At 33.4% G+C, this 24727-nt stretch overlaps 1 protein-coding gene across 11 annotated transcripts in view; it reads right to left on the bottom strand.

The window, feature by feature from the left end:
• The window catches only part of LOC128861006 (galactosylgalactosylxylosylprotein 3-beta-glucuronosyltransferase P), a 110584-nt gene that overhangs the window by 33896 nt on the left and 51961 nt on the right, over nt 1–24727 (bottom strand). Inside the window, exon 1 of one of the 11 annotated variants that reach the window (XM_054098862.1) lies at nt 15345–15570. The exons of the other annotated variants lie outside the window; for them this stretch is intronic. The gene's annotated coding sequence lies outside the window, so the exon portion shown is untranslated. Of the gene's footprint in view, nt 1–15344; nt 15571–24727 lie in introns of those variants that run through there. 11 annotated transcript variants of the gene reach the window in all.

Raw genomic sequence — 24727 nt, 5'->3', positions numbered from 1 at the left:
AAATTTCTATGATTGTTTATTCAGTTCTAAAAGTATTTTGTGCTTTTGCCCAAGCATCTTTGGAGCTCAGCGAAACACCTGACAGAAGTGTGACTGGAAATGTTCAACTAGTATTCCAAGAGAATTATCTGAATTGAAAAGGTGCTGGATTTCTGATTTCTGATAAGAAATTTTAGAAAAATGATAAAAAGATAGATAATAAGAATATGATGACAGATATTTATGGGCCTCCGTCGCAATAGAAGAATGGCCTACCGACTCAGGCTAAGAAAAGTTCATAGCGCATATTTATTTTTATATTTTAAATGACCGATGCCTTAATTACTCTGTCATCAAAACATACTTATGCATACAGCAAGGCGCTGAGGGAATGTACGTTGTAGTAGGTATTATATATATATATATAATTGGCGCGTACACCCTTTTTGGGTGTTTGGTCGAGCTCCTCCTCCTATTTGTGGTGTGCGTCTTGATGTTGTTCCACAAATGGAGCGACCTACAGTTTTAAGCCGACTTCGAATGGCAGATATTTTTATGAGGAGCTTTTTCATGGCAGAAATACACTCGGAGGTTTGCCATTGCCTGGTATTAGCAACTGAAATAATGATACCGGAGTCCCGCTGGGAATTTAAGTAGTCATAACTTATGTATCTAATAACTTAGGGTTAAACTCTCAGTGGTGAAAGCTAAGTAAAAATTGAAATATTGCAAGTATGCATAGGAGAGAATACATAGGATTAGCATATAAAAATTAGCATTATTCAATGCCGTTGATGGAATCTTGTGTAATAGGGACCAAGCTTTATTAAGTATAAAGAGTTTTAAGATCTGTTATACAGGGTTTTCCAATAACAGGTGTTATTTTGAATTGGCCTGCGCTATCGAGAGATGATTCACAATTTTTTATGGGATGGTATTGATCTGGACAACGTTTATTTTCAACTAGATGGCGCTATGTGTCACACAAGCAACGAAACGGGAAAAGTTTCCGGACCGTTTTATCTCTCGAAGAGGTGATCACAATTGGCCAACGAGATCTTGTGATTAAACACCTTGTGACTTCTTTCTTTGGGGCCACGTGAAAGAAAAGGTCTACGCCAACAGCCCAGGATCGATTCAAAACCTCAAAGATGGAATTCGTGAGACTATCGAGGGCATAGGGCAGCCACTTTGCAATTCGGTTATGAAAAATTTCATGAAAAGGATATTGTCCCGTAAGCGTGGTCGTGGTGGTAATTTGCTTAATGTTATTTTCCACTATTAACGGCATACCTACCTCTTTATAATGAAATAAACATCCGATCATTTATATTAAAAAATAACATTTTTCTTTGAATATCAAAATGAATCGTCTTACTGGAAAACCCTTTATTATCTTATCTGACCGTATGACTCCTAAGCTCTACTGCCCCAGAAGTTTTGACTAGACCGGCTGTCCGTTCTTACGGCACAATTGCTAATGAATCACTTCGTTTGCGTGTTTCATCATATTGCCGAGCGCTGTTACTGAGATAAAAAAAGTAAAGTTCAAACTGTTCAAAGCTTTTGTCATGTAATCTTTGACCAGTTAGTTAGTTAGTTAAATGTGTGGAAGCCCAACAAAAAGCGCAGTAGCTCATGCAGTCAGCCAAGCTCGCAGAAATTACTTAAGTATATATTTTCAAAATGCTTCTGCAATTGGACTACAATGACTTCGTAAAATTGGAATCGTGGTTAAATAAAGACTTTTTCGATTAGGAGTTTTTTGACTCCAAGCTTTTCGTTGTTTTTCGTAAAGACAGGGATGCAACCAAAACGGATCGTACAAGGGTGGATAGTGTATTAGCTTCTGGACCAATTTTGCGTTTGTGTGAGTGGTTTTACTCTTAGATAAGGTATTTATTATTGCTTCTTATATTCCTCCTCCTTGTTTTGCTAATATCTGACAAAGTGGGAAAGGATCATGTTTGTATTTTAGGCGACTTTAATCTGTACAATCTTAATTAGTCTCAAAGCTATTGTAATTCTGGTCTTACACCTACAAATCTGTCAACTGTATCCTGAATCTTATTCTATTGATAATATTTTAAATTTATGCCTGCTGCAAATTAAAAACAAGCCCGATAGAATGTTGGATCTCATCGTTGTTAGTGATAGGATGAACTGTGATCTGTCCGAATGTTGCTCTCCAGTCACTACTTCGGGTATGTATCGTTTTCCTTTGGTTCTTATAGTTGAATTGCATAAATTTGCCACTAACAAAACTTCTGCTAATTTAAAATTTTTATTTATTAATTTTAGTTTGTTTGAGGAGCTTAGTTGGCTGGATCTGAAAAGTTCAGAGCATCACTGGGTTGAATTAAGTATACTGAATTTATATTTTTCTCTTTATGAACTTTAATGAGTATTATGGGATTTCCTTTCCAACTACAAATGGAAAGCATTGCCTCAACACAATATTTAGACACACATGATTGCACTAACAATGCACTGGAGTCCTATTAAAGACAATGTCGATTTGTATGCCTGTATACACTTCACAATGTCTGGCAATGCTGTGGCATTACTTATCTATGTACGAACGTGAGTACTACTACATATTCACTTTCATACGCTTCGTTGAGTCACATGTCCTTGACAAGTTACAGGCGTACATAAACGCCAAAACAAGTTCAACTTTTTTAATCAAAGTGTTTTGTATGTTCCATAGGTGCCAGTAGAAGTGAAGTGTAAATGTAAAAAATGGAGAGTGAGGAAAAATGTGCATAAAATTTCAAAAGGAACGTTAAGGCCTAAGTAGATAATGATGGAGGGGTAAATATAGATAATGCACATTTAAATACCAGCCTGCAGTAATAATGTTTCTAGTTCATTTGAGCTTATTCGTGGAATTTTTGTGGTTGCTCTAAATACCGCAAAACCACTTAAATAAATAAAAAACAAAACACGATGCTCAAGTCATGTAATTATGAACAACATTGCCAATACTTGAGCTTGGCCACAAATCAGCCACAGGAGCGCTGTAAGTGCACTTGAACGCAGGTTTTGAGGCAGAATTGTGGAATGGAAAAAATTGATTTAAAAAAATTATAATCAGACTACTAAAATTTCAGTGAAAACAAAAGAAAAATGATGCCCTTTCGAGAGCACTACTTGCACTTTTCAAAACAATTTTCATCCGCTTTGCCATCACTTCACTTCCCACCATTAACATATCCTATTTTATGTGACATTGTGGCGCGCCATTAAGAGTTCATTTGGAACAAAGAGACCAAAAAAACAAACAAAATCAGAATGGCGAACGCCAACGCGAATGGAAGCTGGCGCCTGGGCAGTAATCTCGGCAGTCAGGCAGGATGCATGTATGTGTGTATGTATGTATGTATGCATATGCAAATCCCGCTACAGTGGGACATCTGAGTGCAGTTGCCCTTCGGTGCACATTTATGACACAATGTTGACGCATACGAGCGCAGAAGGAGCAAAGAATTAAGCACACATTGGACACAAGTGGATAATCTGCAAAAGTACAATAAAAACAACATTGCCAACAATGTGAGATTTATTAGTGTGCGCGCACGTAAGCTGACGTTGGGTTATGCCAAGTGGCACAAAGAGCGCCTTACTAGGCGCGTCTCATAGACGACGGCGACAAGCGACGTTTGACTTGGATTTATGGCGACGTTAAGTTGGATTTGGAGGGTAAAAGTAAAAATTGTAGTATTTGCCAGTCTAGGAAAGGCAAGTGGAAAAGGTACGAGGAGGGTGATGTGTGTGTGAGCACTGAAATTGTGGAACAGTTAAAAGTAAAATGATTGTGATGTATTGTCACTAACACATATCCACTTACTCTACATATGAAGTATCACGGCAAACACAAGAAAAAAGGTGCACACGAATGACTCTACTTTCTTCATCGCCCCTCTCCAATGTGTTACGAGTTAAGCAATAAAATATGCCCTATTATTTAATTTTGTTTAAACTTTTCTTTTGGGTAAAAATAAGAAACGAATAGCAACAAAGCCAAAACTTTGCAAACAAGCGTTTCATATTTTCTCAAATATTCAATATTGTACACTCTCTCTGGTTTTTGGATAGTCAAAAAGGGGAAAAGATAATTTTGTTTTTCTAATAGCAAAAAACCTCCACGTGTTTTCTTATCGTCAGAAAACTCCACATAAGAAGCCATCTACTTTTTGGAGTTGACATAAAACAGTAAGTCCCTTCATTTCGGAGAAGGAGCCTGGCCCAACAGCCAATAAAGAGTGTAAGCCTCAATTACTATTATAATTAGGAGTAAAAAAAAAGTTTTTAATTTGGATTAGCGTGAATTGGCGTTCAATTAAATTATATTCACAACTGTCTTCTACTTAAACTTGAAACATTTTAATAAATTATTGCACGAACCCAATTGCCTCAGAATTCTTTATATCTTGGGCCGCTTTGCGTTTCTAAAATCAAAAACATGGTTTTTCATAATGTCTATGTGTTGAGTGAAAAATAAAAAAAATGCCCAAAAGTAATAGTCTGGAAAAGGCCTGTTTCCATAGTTCATAGTATAAAGTAGAGTTTGAAATGTCGTATAATGCCGATAATTATCAGTTTACCTTTGTTACTGGAAAATATAAAATTCAAAACAGACTGTCTTCTCCCGTGATTCTCTGTATATTCTCTCCAGTTCTGTGATGTTAATGTAATGTTGTAAAGCGACTTTATATATACTAACAAACTGTTTCGAGTACTGTATTGGTCGTTATACCGTAACATACCGTTTGTATTGGGTATACAAAGAACTTAAACCTTGTCTTTACTGATTTTTTTATAGATTTGATAGATATTTATCAAATAATTTCCAGAAATAATCAGAACATTTATATGAAAAGTGTGCTTTTGGGCTATTCATACTAAAAGCAAATTATCAAAAGAAATTTAATTATATTTGAATGTAAATAATTTATGGCTAAAGGAAACATATTTGCAAATTTTGCACTGCGGTCATCATTAAAATACAAGTATAATTTAAGTAAATTTTTGATTCCATAAAATAAATATGTAAATGAGTTAAATACGTATGCAAGACATGCCACAAGAGAAATTTTCTGCATACAAATATATGATAAGTATGTAAGTATGTATTTACATAACTTAGCTGGAGATTATGAAAGTATGCATGCAAATATACAACATTCAAAAGCATGTCTTCACATCTACGTATGTGTGTGCGTGCATATAGGTTTTGCTGTTTAGATTTATATGCAAATATATGTTTGTGCCCTATATTTGACACTGAGTACATTTTCACTTAGTTGCAGATCAGACTTGTTTAAGCCACGTCTGTAACTGACTAAATTTGCCTGAATGTGGCGCAACATAATTCATATCTCTCTGTACATGTATGAATAAGAGCAGCGTGCACTTGCCATGAATTTATGCATGCATTTATGTACACACATAGAACTTTTTATGTGGGCGCTGCAGGAAATCCACTTCCACAGAACTGCTGCGCTTGTCAATGAATACTGAAAAACAGTATGTAGTTACTTTGACAGTAGTCACGCGTTTTCTGTCAAAAAAGACCTATTGGCGATAAAACCACCAATCTGATCACCCTTTATAACTATTCGCAATTCTACAATCCCACACTGCTCGTGATGAAGTGGTCTACAAATGTAATTTGTTGGATTAGGTTTTCCCACCGGGGTATGCATGAATGCGAATCTGCATTGTCTATCGTATAAGCCGTCCTTTGTGAGCGTTGGTGTGTACCTTAAAAGGAAATTTTCGTTATAATACATTCGTGATATTGTGAGCTTGTAATTTCTGTTTCCTATCATATTACGGAACTATGCGTTTTCTATGCAAGAAAAATGTAAAATTTGAAACAAAGGAGCTGAAAATTATTACACAGAATGTGTGCATGTCCTTTTTTATATAGAAATATTGTAGTTTTGCAGGTTGGCTGAGATCTTTAAAAAGGTGTGTGTATATGTTACATTTAATAAATTTATGCTTCATGTATTTTTGTTTTAGGAAAAATATTCATTGAGAAGATGAAATAAAAGATGTCTCAGTTTTTTAATTTGAAGTTTCATCGAATATATTAATATTTTACTTTACTTATACACCTACGATGTGAATGTAAATACTTGTAATATTTATAATAAAATATTTTTATGAATGTAACTTTTGTGGTAGTGCATGCTATGACGACAGGGCTAAAATTTGGAGGAACTTTATTAGCCAATTAAAGCCTTATTACACCTTTTTTTATGCAAGAACCACAACGAAAAAAAGTATTTCCAAATCCAATTTTTCGAGGAAGGATAAAATAAGGCACTGAATAATCGTTGCCAACTATAAGGTACGGGTGGTACTATACTTCAATACATTTGCGATAGGTAGGTAGGTAGATGGGGTGGCTGTCTCAATGACACACTTAGACTTTTCATAGGTCCATTGTGGTACCACTGGAACTTACCCTTACCCAAACCCCGGTAGCTTTAACAAACGAGCAAAGCTTCGTTAATTTTAGATGCGCTATGTCCGCTACATCAATTAAAAATGCCACGTCAAGAGTGCGGAACCTCCTTGTCGCTAAGCTCTCACACTCACATAAAAGGTGTCTGACTGTTTAGACAGCTTCTACAGAAATCGAAGTACGGGAGTCCTAACCTCTTTTATGGCATTGAGCCATCTGTATAGATATTTATATCATTTTCCTTAACAATAATCCCATTGGCGATAAGAGTGCAAGTTATCTCAAGGGGTAAAAATTTTTCTAACAACTTCTTTTTGAATTCACTACCCTTACCCCACTATTTTCGGTATATAGTTTTCGAGGCAAATATTTACTAGAAGCATATATTACATTTTGTGCTACTTTGGACTAAATTTGGATTGTCTAAATGGAGTAGTAAAGTCCTCTCTCTAGCACTCTACAAGACTCTCATCATCCCCATTCTAACGTATAGCTCAGAAGCTTGGACGATGACATTATCCCATGAGGCGACACTTAGAGAGTTTGAGAGAAAGTTTCTGCGGAAGATTTTTAGACCTTAGCACATTGATAATGGCGAGTATCGCAGGCGATGAAACAATGAGTTACATTAGCTTTAAGGTGACATTGATATAGCGCAGCGAATCAAGATCCAGCGGCTTCTTTCGCGGGGTCATGTCGTCCGAATGGATACAAACGCTCCGATTCAAAAAGTATTCATTGCAGTACCAGCTGGTGGTAGCAGGCGAAGAGAAAGGTCTCCTCTGCATTGGAAATATCAGGTGGAGGAGGACTTGGCTTCACCTGGTTTATCTAACTGGGACCGGCTAACACGTGAAAGAAATGACTGGCGCGCTTTGTTCAAATTAGCCAAAATCGCATAAGCGGTTATCACGCCAATTAAGATAGAGATATTTTTGAAAACAAAGTTGTTTATAGTTAGATCATCGCGGCAGTTTTGTTGGCTAATAGAATCTTGTATTTAGTTTTCTAAGTATTTACATATAGTCCCTGAGCTTTTGCATTTTTATTAACAAGTTTAAAGAGAGCTTCTGCTTTTAGCCCTAATAAGAATATCAACAGCGTAGGCACGGATTAGTTTGGCGAAAAAGAGCTCCATTACCTTTGCATAATATTTTTACAAGTCATTAGAAAATCATTGTTAAAAATGTTTCCTTTGTGCTTGTTTCTTGAGCAGTCGTGTGTAGCATTAAATTAAATATTAAAGATGTTAATGCGGCTCCTTGTTTTACACGAGATATGACTTGGAATGGGTCTGATAGGCTTCCTTGCATCGGCATTTTACTTCCTGTGTTCGACAATGTACAGAGAATCAAATTTATTAACTTCAAAGGTATATACTCCAATTTTTTGAAAGCAGTATTTTTTTCGTTTTTTATTTATACTGTCAAATGCCTGTTTGAAGTGAACAAAGAGTCGAAATATATCAATGTTATATTCGTAAAACTTCTTCACCACCTATTTGCTATTGTTTGGTGCAGATAACTGCACACCTGTTACACCACTTCTATCATCACATATATCAATCAAGATTGCAGTGAATGCGAAATACCATGATGTTTGATAATGAATCAAATTATTCGGTCCATCTCGAGTATAGCTTACCGATAACATGGCAAGAACTTAATTACTTAATTGTTGAAAGCTTACCAACAAAGAAAAGGGCCGGAAGCGGGCACAATTATTAGTTAGCATTTGTTTATCAATTGATTTATTGGTATATATCTGCTTACAAATGCTTTATCAGGTACATACATATATATGGAGGGGTATTTATCAATGGTTTGAGCTACGTAAATTAATAATGTAATGGCATTAAGTGTGTTTGACGACTTTGACAGCGAACTATTGCAAGCCATGTAAATCCCAAAATTTTTTACATTTGACAATAAACAGCTATAAAAAAATGATAACATTGAACCTGGCTATCAGAGGCGCTCTCTCGTGTGGGTATTCGTGTATGCAATAAGCCAATTGATAATGAATTTGTATCTAAATACGCCCCTTACAATTTTATTAAATTTTACTTAGTTGCAGTCCATACATATTTATCGTATGATGTGAATAATGCTCCATACTTTGATTATTTTTCCCAAGAAATACAGGTTTTTGCCATACGACAATGACACGAAAAAAAGTCTGTAAATATGAATCGGAAATGCAGACAAATGGCATACATAAATTTAAAAATAATAAAAAAAAAAACAAATATGTTTCGTCATATAATTTTCAATCTAATATAAAAATCATATTTCCTTCAAAAGTATGAATCATTTTTTAATGAATGAGTGTACAAGAAGGCACAAAATTAATCATCCAATTTTCTTTTTTAATAATTTTTACTAAATAAAAAAAATGTTTCACTTTTACGCACTCCATTGCTTATCTGTTCGTAAACTGCAGCTGTCTAGTTCACAAGTGTCAAATATAAATGGCGTACAACGCCATTTACAAAAATTCGATATATGTAAATAAAAATGGTATAATAAATATAAAGCGCTTGTCAAAGTAAAACAACCTCAACAGTTTTATCAATTTTGACTATTCTTATTTTTAATTCATTAATTTTTCATAAATGTCTAGCTCATTATATAGCAAGAACCATATTTATCCGACTTTCAGATTTTTTACAAAAATTAAAAAAATGTCATTCAAATTTAAAATTTTTAAATTACGATAAATACATTTGGTATGCACTTTTGTAGTTCAGGGTGCGTACGGTATCTGAGGACAACTTACGAGTAAAGCTGATTGGCATTTATTATTTTGAACAAAATTTAAAAAAAAATTCGAAAATTTTTTACATAACCACACATCAGTAAATTTCCATTAGCTGTAATAACCTCCTCGAAGCGGGTTCGCAAACGATTGCATGCCCGAATCAAATGCTTCTTACTCATATTGACCATAACGCTATTAATTGCAGCTTTCAGAGTTTAAATGGTGCTATGACGAGACTTATTGGTTTCACGCTCAACCATGGACATTTTCAGCCATCCATCGCTTGATGTGAAAGACCAGAGTTTTGGTGAAAGTTGAATTGGCTATCACCGCGTACATGGTTACACTACGATCTCTAGAACTTGATATATGCAGCAGAATTCACGTTACTTGTATACTTGTAATTTTTACTTTCTTTTACATGCATATGAATTTCATTTAATTAATTACTAGCCCTAGTAAAGTTGTCTATTTAGAAAATTCTCGTGATGTCTTAAACTCCACACTACTAGGCGAACGATAAAGGAGAAATCTGCACACACTAATCTAGCAAAATCGAGCCAATGATCAGGAGGAAAACTGATATGGCCTTGCACTTTCTGCGACATGTGAAAATCCATTACGAAAAGTCCAGTCAGGGGGTTTCCAGCCAATCGCAATTGAAAACCTTGCAGAACAATCGAGTACATTATATTGTGCCTTGAGGCAACAAAATGGTGCGGAAGCGCTAGTTGGATTCTGGGCGATTCCCCACTTTAACCAACCAACCCCTACCGCCTACCAGTTGCTTTAATGGCCTTTTGATACCGTTTGGACGTAGTACTGGCAATCAATGCCGATATTTCAGTGGTATTTTTTCATACAGTTCGGTCGCATTGACAAGAATGGCGCATCGATTCTCATATTTCACTGCAGGGAAAATTAAAGACATAGTGACACGTGCGTCACCTTACAAAAACAATAAGAGCAGAAAAAATGCAACCGCATCAAATCCAATAAATTTGGTAAGCAAATCATCAAATTGGCGCGTGACGGCAACATTTTCGAATTGGCTTCTCAAAACTTCAACAATTTTGATAGCGGCCAAACACGGTGGGTAACATAAACAAATTTTGGTAATTCCAAAATACAAGTAACACAGCTAATATACATATTTATATATACGTGCATGTCGAGCTCCTCCGCTATCGCAGCAAAACCCCAAACGGAGATATGCTATATTTATGGACTCCTGAGGGGCGGTCGCTGTTAACAAAACACTTATTTTTTTTATATCCATAGTGAGGTAAGCGTAATATTGGCCCAACAAATTCTAAAAAATCCATAACCACATGATAGATATAAAATCAAGTTCTTAGCAAGGACATAACAGCTATAAATTTTATCGCAAAAGCCTCGGTCCATAGCAGTTGGTGAAATATTTTTTTATTTCGTCAATAAGAGTTTATGTTTGCCCTTCCCCATAAAAAGTCAAATTGTATTAGATAGAAAAAAAACTGTTGCGCCAAACATTGAGGCAGTCGTTAAGCAGACAGTTAAATATTTGATTAACTATCGCCGAACATTCAGCAATAAAACAGATAAGGGCACAATAAAAATATTGCAATAAAACTACCAACAAAGCACAACATCAAATTTATTTCTATGTGCGCGTATGTGTGTATATATGTAGATATATATTTATAGATATGCATATATATTTTTAGTTACATAAGTTTTTCTTTTTGATTAAATAGATAAGCATTTATTTGCGTATTGGCGCATGTGCCGCAAATGTTTATACCACTGATTATTGCCCACTCCAATCACCTGCTGATACTATCATTGAAAATAACATAGAAGGGATATTTAGCAAATATGTGGAGGTGCGGCTTTAATGAAATAAATAAACATTTGAAGCCTACAACTGTTGTTAATAACCGGTAAGGGGTTGTGAATGGTTTTGTAGCACATTTCCAAAGTCATAAGATATTTATGAATTACCAACACTAAGTAGACGCAGGAAGTGGGGTAGAGAGTAAGAGAGGTGACCCCCTTTGTGGTCGAATGAAATTAAATGAATAGAAAAATTGAAAGGAATAAAATGCAGTAAAATGGCCACCATAAGCACAACCACCCAAAATGGGGTAAATAATTATGTCACTGTTACTTGAAAGAGGAATTATGATAGCTGAAGTGTGCTGAAATATTATTTAACACGTGAAAACCAAGATTAAACCAAAAAAATAATTATTAATTGGTTAAGAGGCGAAAGTGACTTTTTAATTAGCAGTGAATGTAACAATTCATTCTAATGTTTTTTTTTTGGTTATATGAGCATATTCTCAAATAGTTTTCCTTTTCATTCGCAATTTGGTACAAATGATTGCCTGAAGCAATCAATTATAAAGGGTGTTTTTTTAAAGCCTGAGAGCGTAAAATGACAACACAGAAATTTTGTTGAAATATTTTTTTTTTATATTTTCAATAAAGGGTAATAAATTTAGAAGCAACGGATTCTAAATTGAAATCAATCCTTTGTGGTATCCCCACAAATAAAAGTCCAAAGGTTTGATATCACACGATCTTGGTGGCCAAGCGGCCAATCCACTGCTCCAAGACGAGAGATAAATTGCTCACCTAAACGACGACGAAATAAATCCATTGTTTCATTATTTCACGGGCTATATAATATAATTGTACGATTTGTAAACGTTGTTGTGGTGTAAGTCTTTCCTTGATGAGATGTCAATGAATACTGACAAAAAATTATGTATTTAGTTTGACAGTAGTCACGCGTGATCTGTCAAAAAAGCCCTTCAGGAAAAAGTACCTCCAATCTGATCACCCTTTACAAACAACATTTTAATCTGCTAGAAGAAACGAATATCCGCCATTCGATACACATAACTTCTTGTTAAAATGTATTTATTTTTTCTTGAATATACGGCATCTCTCTTGAACAAAACGGTATTTTCTACTATGAAATGGCACTAAAAAAAATATTTACTCAAAAAAGCTTGCTTTACAAGATTTATTTCTTTGATATAAAATTTTCACATTAACTAGTACGCCTTGGAAAACAGACATGTCGTAAAATGCATAATTTATGTTACACTTATATTATTTTTCTTTTCAACTTGAATGTGTGCATACAAAAACATGAATATGGTGCTAATAAAATGGTGATTTTCTTAAAAATTTGAAATAAATTTTATACCACTTCTGCGCATGCAAATTCATTTTCAAAGTGACAAAGTTTATCTCGTCTACAATCATTTAAGTTTTTTCGCAATTTTCTTTTTATTGCCCGAGTTTATTAGGACTACTTATCATACAAATAGAAATTTCCACATTGGAACCTATTCATTTTATGATTTTTTAATGTGATTAGGCATGGCGAACTTCATATGGTTTAATGCGCTGAAGTCTACAAGTAGAAACAAGTTAAAAGATAGTTTAATTTTGATTGTTTTAACTTCCTTTTTTACTAAAACTCCTATCAATTTCCGCTCACAACAATAACAATAAGTTGATAATTTATACTAGCAAATTTGTGCGTTGCTTAAAATTTTTGCACTACGAAAGTATTTATAGAGAGCGTGTCCCGCTCAGGAAATGTTGTCTGCTTTGGTAAATAGATTGGCACAATGGCACTAAATAAAAAATAGTCTAGCCCACAGGTCTGAGCATACACTACATACAATAAATGATTAGTCATATTGGTTATCAATTGGTTATTTTCAATTGGAGTAAAAAAAGTAAAAAAAGAGGTTCGTTGAACACACTTTGCCCAGACTTAAGGAGGTTTCTGATTAGAACATTGAGAGAGCAACAACAAAACATGTCGAATATCGTTGGCGTTAGTATTTATTATAGAAAATATTATGGTAACAATAATGGTTACATCTAGATTGCCAAATTGGTAGCGTCAATTTGGTATTTCCTTGTTTACACACAATTCACAACATTGATAAGGAGGTACCTAATCATAATCGAATTACACTCGTATACGCTTGATAATAACAGCATTAAATTAAGCCAGCAGATTTCATTTTAACTCCATTTTTGCGGCAATATTATGGTTTAAATTGTATACATACACAAATTTACCTGCCTACAAGGTGGCGCAATATTAATCCCCCTATCGGATGATTTACAATTTTTGCAAGTGACATTGCACGCCAATCATTTTTGCCACTAGTGAGGGAGACAGTTGCAGTACAAAAACAACCAAGCAATGGAGCGCGCAAAGCTCAAAATAAAGATTTTTATTACTTAAAATCTTTTGTTTTTATTTAGTAGAAAAGTTATTCAAATACAAAATTCCCACCTTGTCTTCGAAAGCGCGTCACTCTAATGCAACTGCCCGAATTTAACATTTTCCACACCGTTAGAAGGCCTATTGGTCGTAAATTACTAGTATTATTTCTTATGGTTCCAGGGTGGTGCCACCTGATTTTATTAAAAAATAGGTAATTTATTAAAAAAAAAAGACGTAAGTATTACAGCAAAGGTATCATGAAAGACATTTTTAAGCAAAATATTTTCCAAAACCATTTTTTGACAGCGTAGCCACCTGCATTTTATAGCAAAAATAGCAAAGGGATTTAAGCAAGCTTTAATAAACAAATATTTTTAGCCAGTGTTGGCACATAATTTTTTTAGAGTTAAGAAATCGATTAAAAAAGTCATTAATTGTTTAAAAATATTATATTATACATATATGTATGTGTGTACATATATCACTGTAAAGACAAAGATAGCTTTAATTTCATAATATTAAAAACAGATTATTTAATAATGAGATCTAATTAAAGGTTAGGATATGGGTATCAAACAAAATATGTTTAAACGAATGAACAAAGCTTTAATTAAAATTATTCATGCATGGCGTTGCCACATAACTCTAAAATCATAAATATTAATACACTTGGACTAAGTATAAGAATGTAGGTATTACGAAAATTATGATTCCGAACATTTTAATTAAGAATAATTTTTTGAATGACGTTACCACATAATTTTTTGGATGTTAAGAAATTGATTACAAAAACATCATTTGTTCAAAAATATATACCTATATGTCTGTACATATACCAATGCAAATATAGCTTTAATTTAATAATAATCAATTCAATAGTAAAAGGAGTTGTCATCTAGTTAAAAAAAATTAATTAATAACGAAATTTAGTTAATTGTTAGGCTATAGATGTCAAAGAAAATATGTTGAAATGAATGGACAAAGCTTTAGTTCAAATTTTTTGTGTATAGCGTTGCCACGTACCTAAAACTAAAATGATAAATATTAATGCAGATGAATTATGTATTAGAACGTGGGTATCAGGCAAACTATGATTGAGAGCATTTCAGTTAAATATAATTTTTATTGGCATTGCCACATATTTTTTCGAAGTTACAAGTTATTAGTAAATATATTAGTTGTTCAAAATTATATATGTACATATATGTATCTACATATATCAGTGTAATATAGCTTTAATCCAGTAATTCTTTTAAAAGGCGTTGCCATGTAATCAAAAAATAATTAATTAAGAACGATATTTAATTAAGGATTAATATAAAGGTAACTAACAAAGTATGTTCAGTCGAATGACCAAACTTTTAATTAAAATTTTTTGTGTATAGCGTTGCCACGTGGCTCTAAAACTATAAAAATTAATATAGATGAATTTAGTGTTAGGATGTGGGTATTAGCAAATTATGATGAAGAACATTTTAATTAAAAATACAATAAATTTTTAATGGTGTTGCCACATAATTTTTTCGAAGTTAAGAAATTGTTTACAACAATATATTGGCAGTAGTGAGCTTCTAATGTATGTAGGCGTATGCTCAAACAAAACTGTGTGCTAATAATTCACAACTCCTGGAATTACAGTACTGGAAACATTTCAAACCTTAACATTTTTGTTTCGATACACTGACTTGAATAAGAACTGGAGAAAAATTTGGCAGCATTTAGCTTGCAGCTTAAACATTTTTTGGTTACGTTGGTTTTATATTAGTTATAATAGTTTTTTTTTAATTAATATACATAAATATTGATTTTACAACTGTTCCCAAAAAAGGAATTAATATTGATATCTAAAGTATTACAAAACTAAAACATCGTTGAACGACTCACCGTAGTTCTTGTTTACTGCAAATATGGTAATTTAAAGGTAAGTTTTCACATACCACATTTTCAAAATTCTATGCCCAAAGCTAATTAGTCAACCGCACTTTATTTTCAAAGCGACAAATTTCAAACAATAAATTAAAAATATGCGCACAGTTTTGAAAACATATCAAATTATGTAAAAATCTTTACGCACTCCAATAAATTAACTGTATTGTTTACGGCCAACAACTTGTGGCCACGGTCAACACAATAGCCAGCAATAATTAATAACAACTACGCACTTCAAAAGTGAGCAGCAACAATGAACGCTTGTTGAAATAAAAAAACAACAAACCAAGTGTCGTTGCTTTTTATTGAAAACTTTTTGAAAAGCCAGCACATGAGTTTAAACACCAACGGATGCAACCGCAGAATGTTGACGAAAACATTTTTTTGTTTTTTGCATGTACGTGTTCCAACAAAAAAATCGTAATCAACTGTGGCTCAGCGTAATATATACAAGCATACACGGGCGGCACCAAGAATTCGCTATAGAAGGGAACTCAATGAATTATTTTCTTCATCAAATGGCAAAAAAAATATTTTCTAATAGCAATAGCAAGCGCAACAGGTAATAGTAAATCTCCTCGCGCATTTCTGTTATGAAAAAGCTGCTCCGAAAAATAAACTGCTCTTCGGAGATGCCAGAAAACTTGAGGTACTTCATTTGACGACGGTCACTGTAAAAGCGAAGACATTTTCAACCCTACCTCACCCAACAAAAAAATTAAAAGATATATATATATAATTGGCGCGTACACCCTTTTTGGGTATTTGACCGAGCTCTTCCTCCTATTTGTGGTGTGCGTCTTGATGTTGTTCCACAAATGGAGGGGCCTACAGTTTCTAGCCGACTCCGATAGACAAATATTTTTATGAGGAGCTATTTCATGGCAGAAATAATTTTGGTGTTTCACCGAGATTTGAACCTGCATTCTCTCTGTGAATTCCGAATGGGAGTCACGCACCAACACATTCGGCTACGGCGGCCACCGATATAAAAAATATACATGCAGAAAAAAAGGTACTGAAAAGTTAGCCCGAGAGGATTTTTTCTACCTTTGATTGTTGAAGAAGCAATAAGTCAAGCCTGGAAATTAAAAAATTTTCACATAAATGTAGTCTGCATATGGGGCCAAAAGTTGACGCCTCCGCAGCTTTGCTTTTTCATGGCAAAAATACACTTGGAGATTTGCTATTGCCTGCCGAAGGCCGATCGGTACTACAAAAAACATTTTCCATCATTCTGGTGTTTCGTGCCCACAGCGAATCTCAAACCCGGTCACTACCGAATAGTAATTACGTACAAACTCATTCGCTGCGAACTTTAGCTGGTTGCAAATATTAGTTGAAGAAAAATATTAATGCCTTACTTCTAAATCAAAAAAACCTCCGACCGTTTTTTAGCAGAGTTATTTTTCAAGCAACTAACACCCCTCCGTAGACCTGCCCTTGCAAATATTTACATTCTTAGTTGCAGGTGTGGAAACTGGCGAACGAGGCTAATACGTTATGCTTCCAGTATTGGCGGGACGATGAGGTCACTTTAAGCGCTTAAATAATCACGTCTCACATTTTAGCCACCCCAATTTCCCCAAGTCTAGGCGCCCTGAAATATTTTTCATATCAACTAATTAATTTTCTTCCGAATTGTTCTATTGCTTTATTATGTATGTATGAGCAATTTCCGGATAGTTTATGAATTAAGAAAATTCTCATTTTAATTTTAACATGTTTTCCTTTTTTTGTGAGAATTTCCTTTGTTGTTAAAAAATATAAATTTAATGTTATTTAAAACTTTTATATTTATTGTTATTATTATTGCAATTGTGAAAAGGTTGCATTTTATCACGTCAAAAGGGTGGAAGCTATGTGCTCTAACTGGTCATAGAAGCATAGATCATCAATATGAGTTGGAAAATTGAAACGCGTACGAATGTAAAAATATATTTAATCAATATTAAAATGGAATGAAAAGTATTCAATGTTTTTCGCTAGATGACTTTAGTGAGCCATATGTCACGAGATATAAACTGTACGGCTCATACCTGACGGCGATTTAAAACTGACAATGCGATTCAAGAAGAGGTATTTCTCAGTTTTATGTTTGGCTAAGCCAGTTGTATGTCAACACTCCCAAATGGAAGTAGAAAAGAGGAAAATTCTATACATTCTTCAGTACCTCTACGGCCAAGGAGATAAGATGGAGCAGGCGGCCAAAAAAAACTGTGCTTTCTATGAACGCAATACAGTGTCATATGGAAGAGAAAATCAGTGTTTGGAACATTTTGATATGCCTATCTTCGAAAATATCGATCGAATTTTGGAAATTGTCGCATTTATTTTTGAAATTGGAAATTAGTTAGAAAACTGTTTGAAGCCATTTGCATAAGAATTTTTGTACATAACTATGGTATACCATACCATACATAACTATGGTATACCATTGGCCAAACAAAGCCAAAAAAGCATATAAAATGTGGTATATATTAACGTTATTAAAACACAAACTCACTTCTCGGTGTCTGCGAAATAACTCAACTCCTTTATTCAAATTTATTTACAGTAAACCTTATTTACCTAAAGCTTACATCTAACGAAATCTCTTAAAGTTCTACTCTTACTCTAATTTCTCTTATTGCTAAATTTAAGATTAATATTTAAATATGTAAGTTAATATGTTTGTGTATGTAAGTATGTACGTATGTAGATATGTATTCAGGTATTTATGTGTTATAATATACATGTATGTAGGTATGTATCTCATGTTACACCTCCACCCGTAGACTAAGCAGTCCCTGCTTATTCAAAATGAACATATTTAAAGTAAATGTTTAATCATATTTTTTTTATATTGGTATACATTATTGCAATTATTTATTTTTATATTTTTAAACATTATTCACATTTCCTAGTTTTTCTGAATGTTTTTTTTTCTCTTCTTCATTTTTTTTTCTGTTTTTTCATGTTTTTCGTTTTACTTGGGATTTATATATTTTTTTAAATTTATTATCGTTTGATACTAAGTAATTTCCATCTTGTTTATAATTAGTAATTTTCTTATATTTTGGTTTTGATTTGCTAACCCTGTTATTATTAACAATGTTGTTGGCAAAATTGTCTGTGTCAACTCTATTGGCTTTCTGATTCAATAAATTTATTTTATTAACTTTCTTTTCATGTACTTTTTGTGAAAGCTTGGATATTTCTTCTTGTGAAATCATATTATTCAAAAGATCGCTGGGTCGAAAATTAGTAGTAGTATGAATTGTATTGTTGTATGATATTATGGCTTTATGTACATTTTCGGCAATATCATCTTTATTATTTGGATCCGCATTAAAAAGTCGAATGTGCTCATTAAGGGTTCCATGTAGCCTTTCTATATCTGCGTTGCCAGTTTTGAGATACGCTGTGGTAGTGTGAAATTTTATTTCTTGTTCCTTTAAAAATTCTCTTATTACGGCAGTATCTAGTTCGTTGTCGAATACTAATAAATTTGGCTTTCCTAAATATTGGATTCTTTGCTTAAGTGCTTTTAGTATTGACACCCAAGTTCTATCTTCTAAATAGTACGCAGTTGCGTACTTCGTTAACTTATCTATGCTTGTGAGATACATGGTGCCTCGTTGTGGGTACCATATATCTGCATACACAATATCATTGTGCTTTACAGGGGTGGGCGTAATATTTAAATTGTATTTAATCGGAGACCTGTCGTGTTTTGCCAGCTTGCATGTTTCGCAATTGTTTATGTATTTCTGAATTTCTTTTTGTAGTCTGGGATAAAAATACAATTTTCTTAATTCTTCGTAAACCTCATTGATACCCCTATGATTATTTTTAATGTGTGTTGTTTCAATTAACTCTAGGAGCCTGTCTCTATCAACTACATCTTCCAAAAATAAATTTGCTTTTAATATTTTGAGATTTTTGTTTCTGGCAAAATATTTAATATACAAAGTTTGGAATTCTTTGTAGAGCTCAATATTTGGACAAAAAACTACTACAAGACCTTTTGAAGAAAGCTTATCCTTCAAAAATTTCAAAATACCGTCTGTATTTGCTATTTTTAATATGTGTCGAATCTTATTTTTGAACATTATTTTCGTCTTACAAGAATTTTCATTTGACGTTTGTATAAATATTTGATTTTTAAACATATTAATAGGACATTCCGTGATTTTAATAAAGTCAGCATCATCAGTATCTGCGCTGTGAACTGTATTGGCATCTTCGTCAAACAATTCATTTAAATTAATATCAATTTCACTATTTGATGACTCATAACTTAATCTACTAAGGCCGTCAGCTATTACATTTTCCTTACCTTTTATATAATTAATTTCGAAATCGAACTCATTTAGCTTGATTTTCCATCTTTGGATTTTTGCATTAGGTTCTTTTATATATTATTATTAAGCCAGACTAAAGGACGGTGGTCGGTTTTAATTATGAATCTACGGCCAAAAAGATAAGGACGAAAATATTTTGTTGCCCACACAATGGCTAATAATTCTTTCTCAATTGTGCTGTAGTTTCTTTCATGGCCGTTTAAAGTGCGACTTGCAAAGGATACTGCTTTATTTCCCTGCATAAGTGCTGCTCCCAATGCAAAATTACTTGCATCGGTTACAAGTGTAAATGTTTTATTAAAATCCGGATGAACCAGTATAGGGTCATTCTTAAGTAATTGTTTCAATTTTTCAAAAGCTAATCTATAATCTTTGTCATTTATATTAATTTTTGCTCCTTGCTTTAAATATTTAATAAGGTGATGAGCTACTTTTGAGTAGTCTTTAATAAAACGCCTATAAAACCCAGTTATGCCTAAAAATTACTTAATTTCTTTTTGTGTTTTGGGTAAAGCTATTTTCTCTACCGTTTTAAGTTTTTCAGGGTTTGGTTTGATACCTTCGGCAGTGACAACATGGCCTAAGAATTCAGTTTCTTTTGCCAGAAACGTACACTTATCTACTTGCAATTTCAAATTGGCCTGGCTTAAACGTCTTAATACTTTATCTATTGCTTCTAAATGTTCTTCAATACTTGTCGAAAAAATTAGAACGTCATCTAAATACACTAAACAGATTGAACCAATGTATTCTTTTAATACGTTGTTAATCAGTCTCTGAAACGTCGCTGGCGCATTACGGAGGCCAAAGGGCATGCGCAAAAACTCGTAATGGCCAGTTGCTGTCGAAAACGCGGTTTTTGGAATGTCGTCTGGATGAACTTCGATTTGGTGAAATCCCTTCGCCAAATCAAGTGTAGCAAAATATTGGCATTTTCCTAGTTTATCAAAGATATCATCAATGTTAGGCATTGGAAATCTGTCTTCAATAGTAATATCATTGAGTTTACGATAATCAATTACTATGCGCCAGTTTTGTTTATTGGAGGAGTTTAATTTTTTCGGAACGATCCAAATTGGGCTATTATAAGGACTATTAGAGTGTCTGATTATGTTTTGTTTTAACATGTTTTCAATTTGATCATTCACCTCGTCTTTATGCACCTCGGGATATCTGTATAACTTCGAGTAAACTGGCATATCGTGTTTAGTTAAAATCCTATGTTTTATTTCACTAGTAAAACTTAAACTGTCGGCTTTATCATAGAATACGTGTTTATATTTTTTAATAATTTTTAGTAACTTTTCTTTTTCATATTCTTCTAGGTGGCTCGTTTCAATATGGGATATTACATTAGCCCTTTCAACTTCACAATTAAAAAAATAGTTATCCTTATAAGCTAAATCGTCATAGACTTCTTCTTCTTTAGATAAAAACATAGTAATTACTGCAGTACTGGTAATTAATTGACGATTGGGTAAATCGATGATGCAACTTAATTCTTGTAAAATATTATTACCGATAAGTCCATCAAAATTTTTATTAAAAGCATATTCTAAAAATTCACAATGATAATTATTTACATTAAACTCTTTAAATATTGGAAATTTGCAAAGTTTGGTTATTGATATTTTAGTACCTAATGCTCTTGCTACTACGTTTACATCTTGCTTAAATTTAGGGTGACAAATATCAGGATTAATTATACTAAACTCAGCACCAGTGTCAATAATAAATTTTAATTTTTTCACGGGATTGTTAATAACTATGTAAGGAAGTTTTGCTCGCCTGCTATAGGAAAATTTACATTCGAATTTCCAATTTCCATTGGTTCAAATTGCTGATTTGTAGGTTCTGGGAGGTTTTCTCTAAAAGTCTTAAGAGCTATTCTATTTATTTCTTCGGTCGAGTAAGTATTATCATTATGAGTCAAATTTCTGTTATGAATTCTATTAGCTAATTTATTAATTTTGTAGTAATAATTTTCGATTGTTCCCTGCATTCTGCAAGTTTTTAAACTATCCATCAAATCATTACTGTTGTCTTTCTCGCCAAAATTTGTGGTTAAGATTTCTTTTAAAATAGGCCATGAATTTACGTTAGGATGTCGATGAATAGCTTCCCTAGTTTTACCAATGCATTTGTTTTTTATGTACCCAAATAGCACATTTCTATTAGCTGAGTCGAATTCAGAAATTGTAGGCAAAATATTTTCAATTTGTTCTATAAAATCTGGTAATTGGTTTGGATCATTGCCATCCAAATTTTCAACATTTTTAATGCACGCTAATACTAAATTAAATTTACTTATCTCTAAAGTTTCCATAATGATTTTTTTTTTTTTATATTTTTTTTATGCGAAATATATATAGTATATGTATGTAATTTTAAATTATTCAAAAAAATATAAAGTATGTACTTATGTATGTATAGTATATGTATGTAATTTTAAATTATTCAAAAAAATATAAAGTATGTACTTATGTATGTATAGTATATGTATCTAATTTTAAATTATTCAAAAAAATATAAAGTATGTACTTATGTATGTATAGTATATGTGAAAATTTCCAGTACTTATGCTCCGCTTGCTATTATTGTTGCTAATTTTTTTTGTTGTTCAGCTCCAAGCGCTGCTCCCCTTTTTGCGTTGTGCACAGATAATAAGTGGGTGTTGTTGTTGTTTCTCTTTTTGGTTTTGTGCAGCCAATATTTTATTGTTGTAAATTTAAATTTCGCTCAGGCACAATTTTTTATAAGAGCGTACAATTGTTGGCGTATGCCGATGATATTGACATCATCGGCCTTAACAACCGCGCTGTTAGTTCTGCCTTCTCCAAACTGGACAAAGAGGCAAAGCGAATGGGTCTGGTGGTGAACGAGGACAAAACGAAGTACCTCCTGTCTTCAAACAAACAGTCGGCGCACTCGCGTATCGGCACCCACGTCACTGTAGACAGTTATAATTTCGAGGTTGTAAAAGACTTCGTCTATTTAGGAACCAGCATGAACACCGATAACAAGTCAGCCTTGAAATCCAACGTAGAATCTCTCTTGCCAACAAGTGCTACTTTGGACTAAGTAGGCAACTGAGCAGTAAAGTCCTCTCTCGACGAACAAAACTAACACTCTACAAGACTCTCATCATGCCCGTCCTAACGTATGGCGCAGAAGCGTGGACGATAACAACATCCGATGAAGCGACGCTTGGAGTGTTCGAGAGAAAGATTCTGCGTAAGACCTTTGCACGTTGGCAACAGCGAATATCGCAGACGATGGAACGATGAGCTGTATGAGCTTTACGACGACATAGACATAGCGCAGCGAATAAAGATCCAGCGGCTACGTTGGCTGGGTCATGTCGTCCGAATGGATACAAACGCTCCGGCTTTGAAAGTATTCGATGCGGTACCAGCTGGTGGGAGCAGAGGAAGGGGGCGGCCTCCTCTGCGTTGGAAAGATCAGGTGGAGAAGGACTTGGCTTCACTTGGTGTGTCCAACTGGCGCCGGTTAGCACGAGAAAGAAACGACTGGCGCGCTTTGCTAAACTCGGCCAAAATCGCGTAAGCGGTTATAGCGCCAATTAAGAAGAAGAAGAAATTTAAATTTAAATTGTTTATGCGAGAGTTCATTGGTCAATTCACGATTTTTACTAAGACGTTTCTTTTGTTGGTTTGTTTGTTGTAGGTATTGCACCTTCTTATATATTAGCTTTGTTGTTCTTATTTGTATAGCAATTCTTGCCTATTATATGTTTTGTTTTTATATTAGAGAGTCAAAATAAATGATTTAGCGAGCGTAGAGTGGGAGTGCAAGGCAGTGTCGTATATTTTTTTTTTTTTTTTATTTATTATCTTTTCTCCTGTTGTTTTTTTTCTTTCGGTTTTTCTCTTAAAATGAGAGTCCAGATAAATATTAATAACGGACACTTGATCTCTTTTTAAAATTTCGCTGATATTTGCACTTGAAAAGGGTACAGGTTCTTGTATGTCGTTACAATTTTTTTTTTTTTTTTTTTTCACTAACCTCTATGAAGGTCATTCATTGGAACTTTTCCTCAGTGCATGTGTTCTTAAATTTTTCCACAAACCACTTTCATTTGCCGCTATATTCAATATATTTTTGACACAAATGTTCACTATTATTTGTATTTTCTTTTACAACGCTTTTTACTTTAATTATTTATTGCAAATCACACTAGTAAAGCTTTAAAGTTTTCCACTGACCATGCCAGAGGTCTTAATTTTGCTCACAAATATGTGAATGTATTTTTGTTGGGTTAGCCAACTTCACAACTTTTAAGTTTTTTTTTTTTTTTTTTTTTTTTAAATATCAAACTTATTTTATTAAACCGTCTAACAGTTGAGTAACAAATATTTAAATCAGCTTAAATAATGTTTTATATTTTTTTTCCTCGTCGCCATTAACGTTATTAAAACACAAACTCACTTCTCGGTGTCTGCGAAATAACTCAACTCCTTTATTCAAATTTATTTACAGTAAACCTTATTTACCTAAAGCTTACATCTAACGAAATCTCTTAAAGTTCTACTCTTACTCTAATTTCTCTTATTGCTAAATTTAAGATTAATATTTAAATATGTAAGTTAATATGTTTGTGTATGTAAGTATGTACGTATGTAGATATGTATTCAGGTATTTATGTGTTATACATGTATGTAGGTATGTATCTTATGTTACAATATACCATACAGAACCTATTTGCGTTTATATGTTTGAAGGACATGTTTTTAATAATAAAACAAAAACAATTTTCGAACAAGTCAAGCTATCGAACGCCATTCTCTGCCAAATGTCAACTGCTATTAAAAAATTATTATGATACTTTTTATCTCCAGAAATTTCTTCTGAGCAAAGAAAATCGCCTACATAGCCTTCATTCCATCAATTCAATTCTAATAAATCTAACTGTATGGCGTCAATGGTGGCTTGAATATTGGCTTACAATACTACAAGAGTTGCTGTTTTGTG

The sequence above is a fragment of the Anastrepha ludens genome, chromosome 4 (genome assembly GCF_028408465.1).
Source record: "Anastrepha ludens isolate Willacy chromosome 4, idAnaLude1.1, whole genome shotgun sequence".
NCBI classification, from domain to species: domain Eukaryota; kingdom Metazoa; phylum Arthropoda; class Insecta; order Diptera; family Tephritidae; genus Anastrepha; species Anastrepha ludens.
The sequence above is the reverse complement of the archived record's forward strand: the minus strand, read 5'-3'. Positions and strand labels throughout refer to the sequence as shown.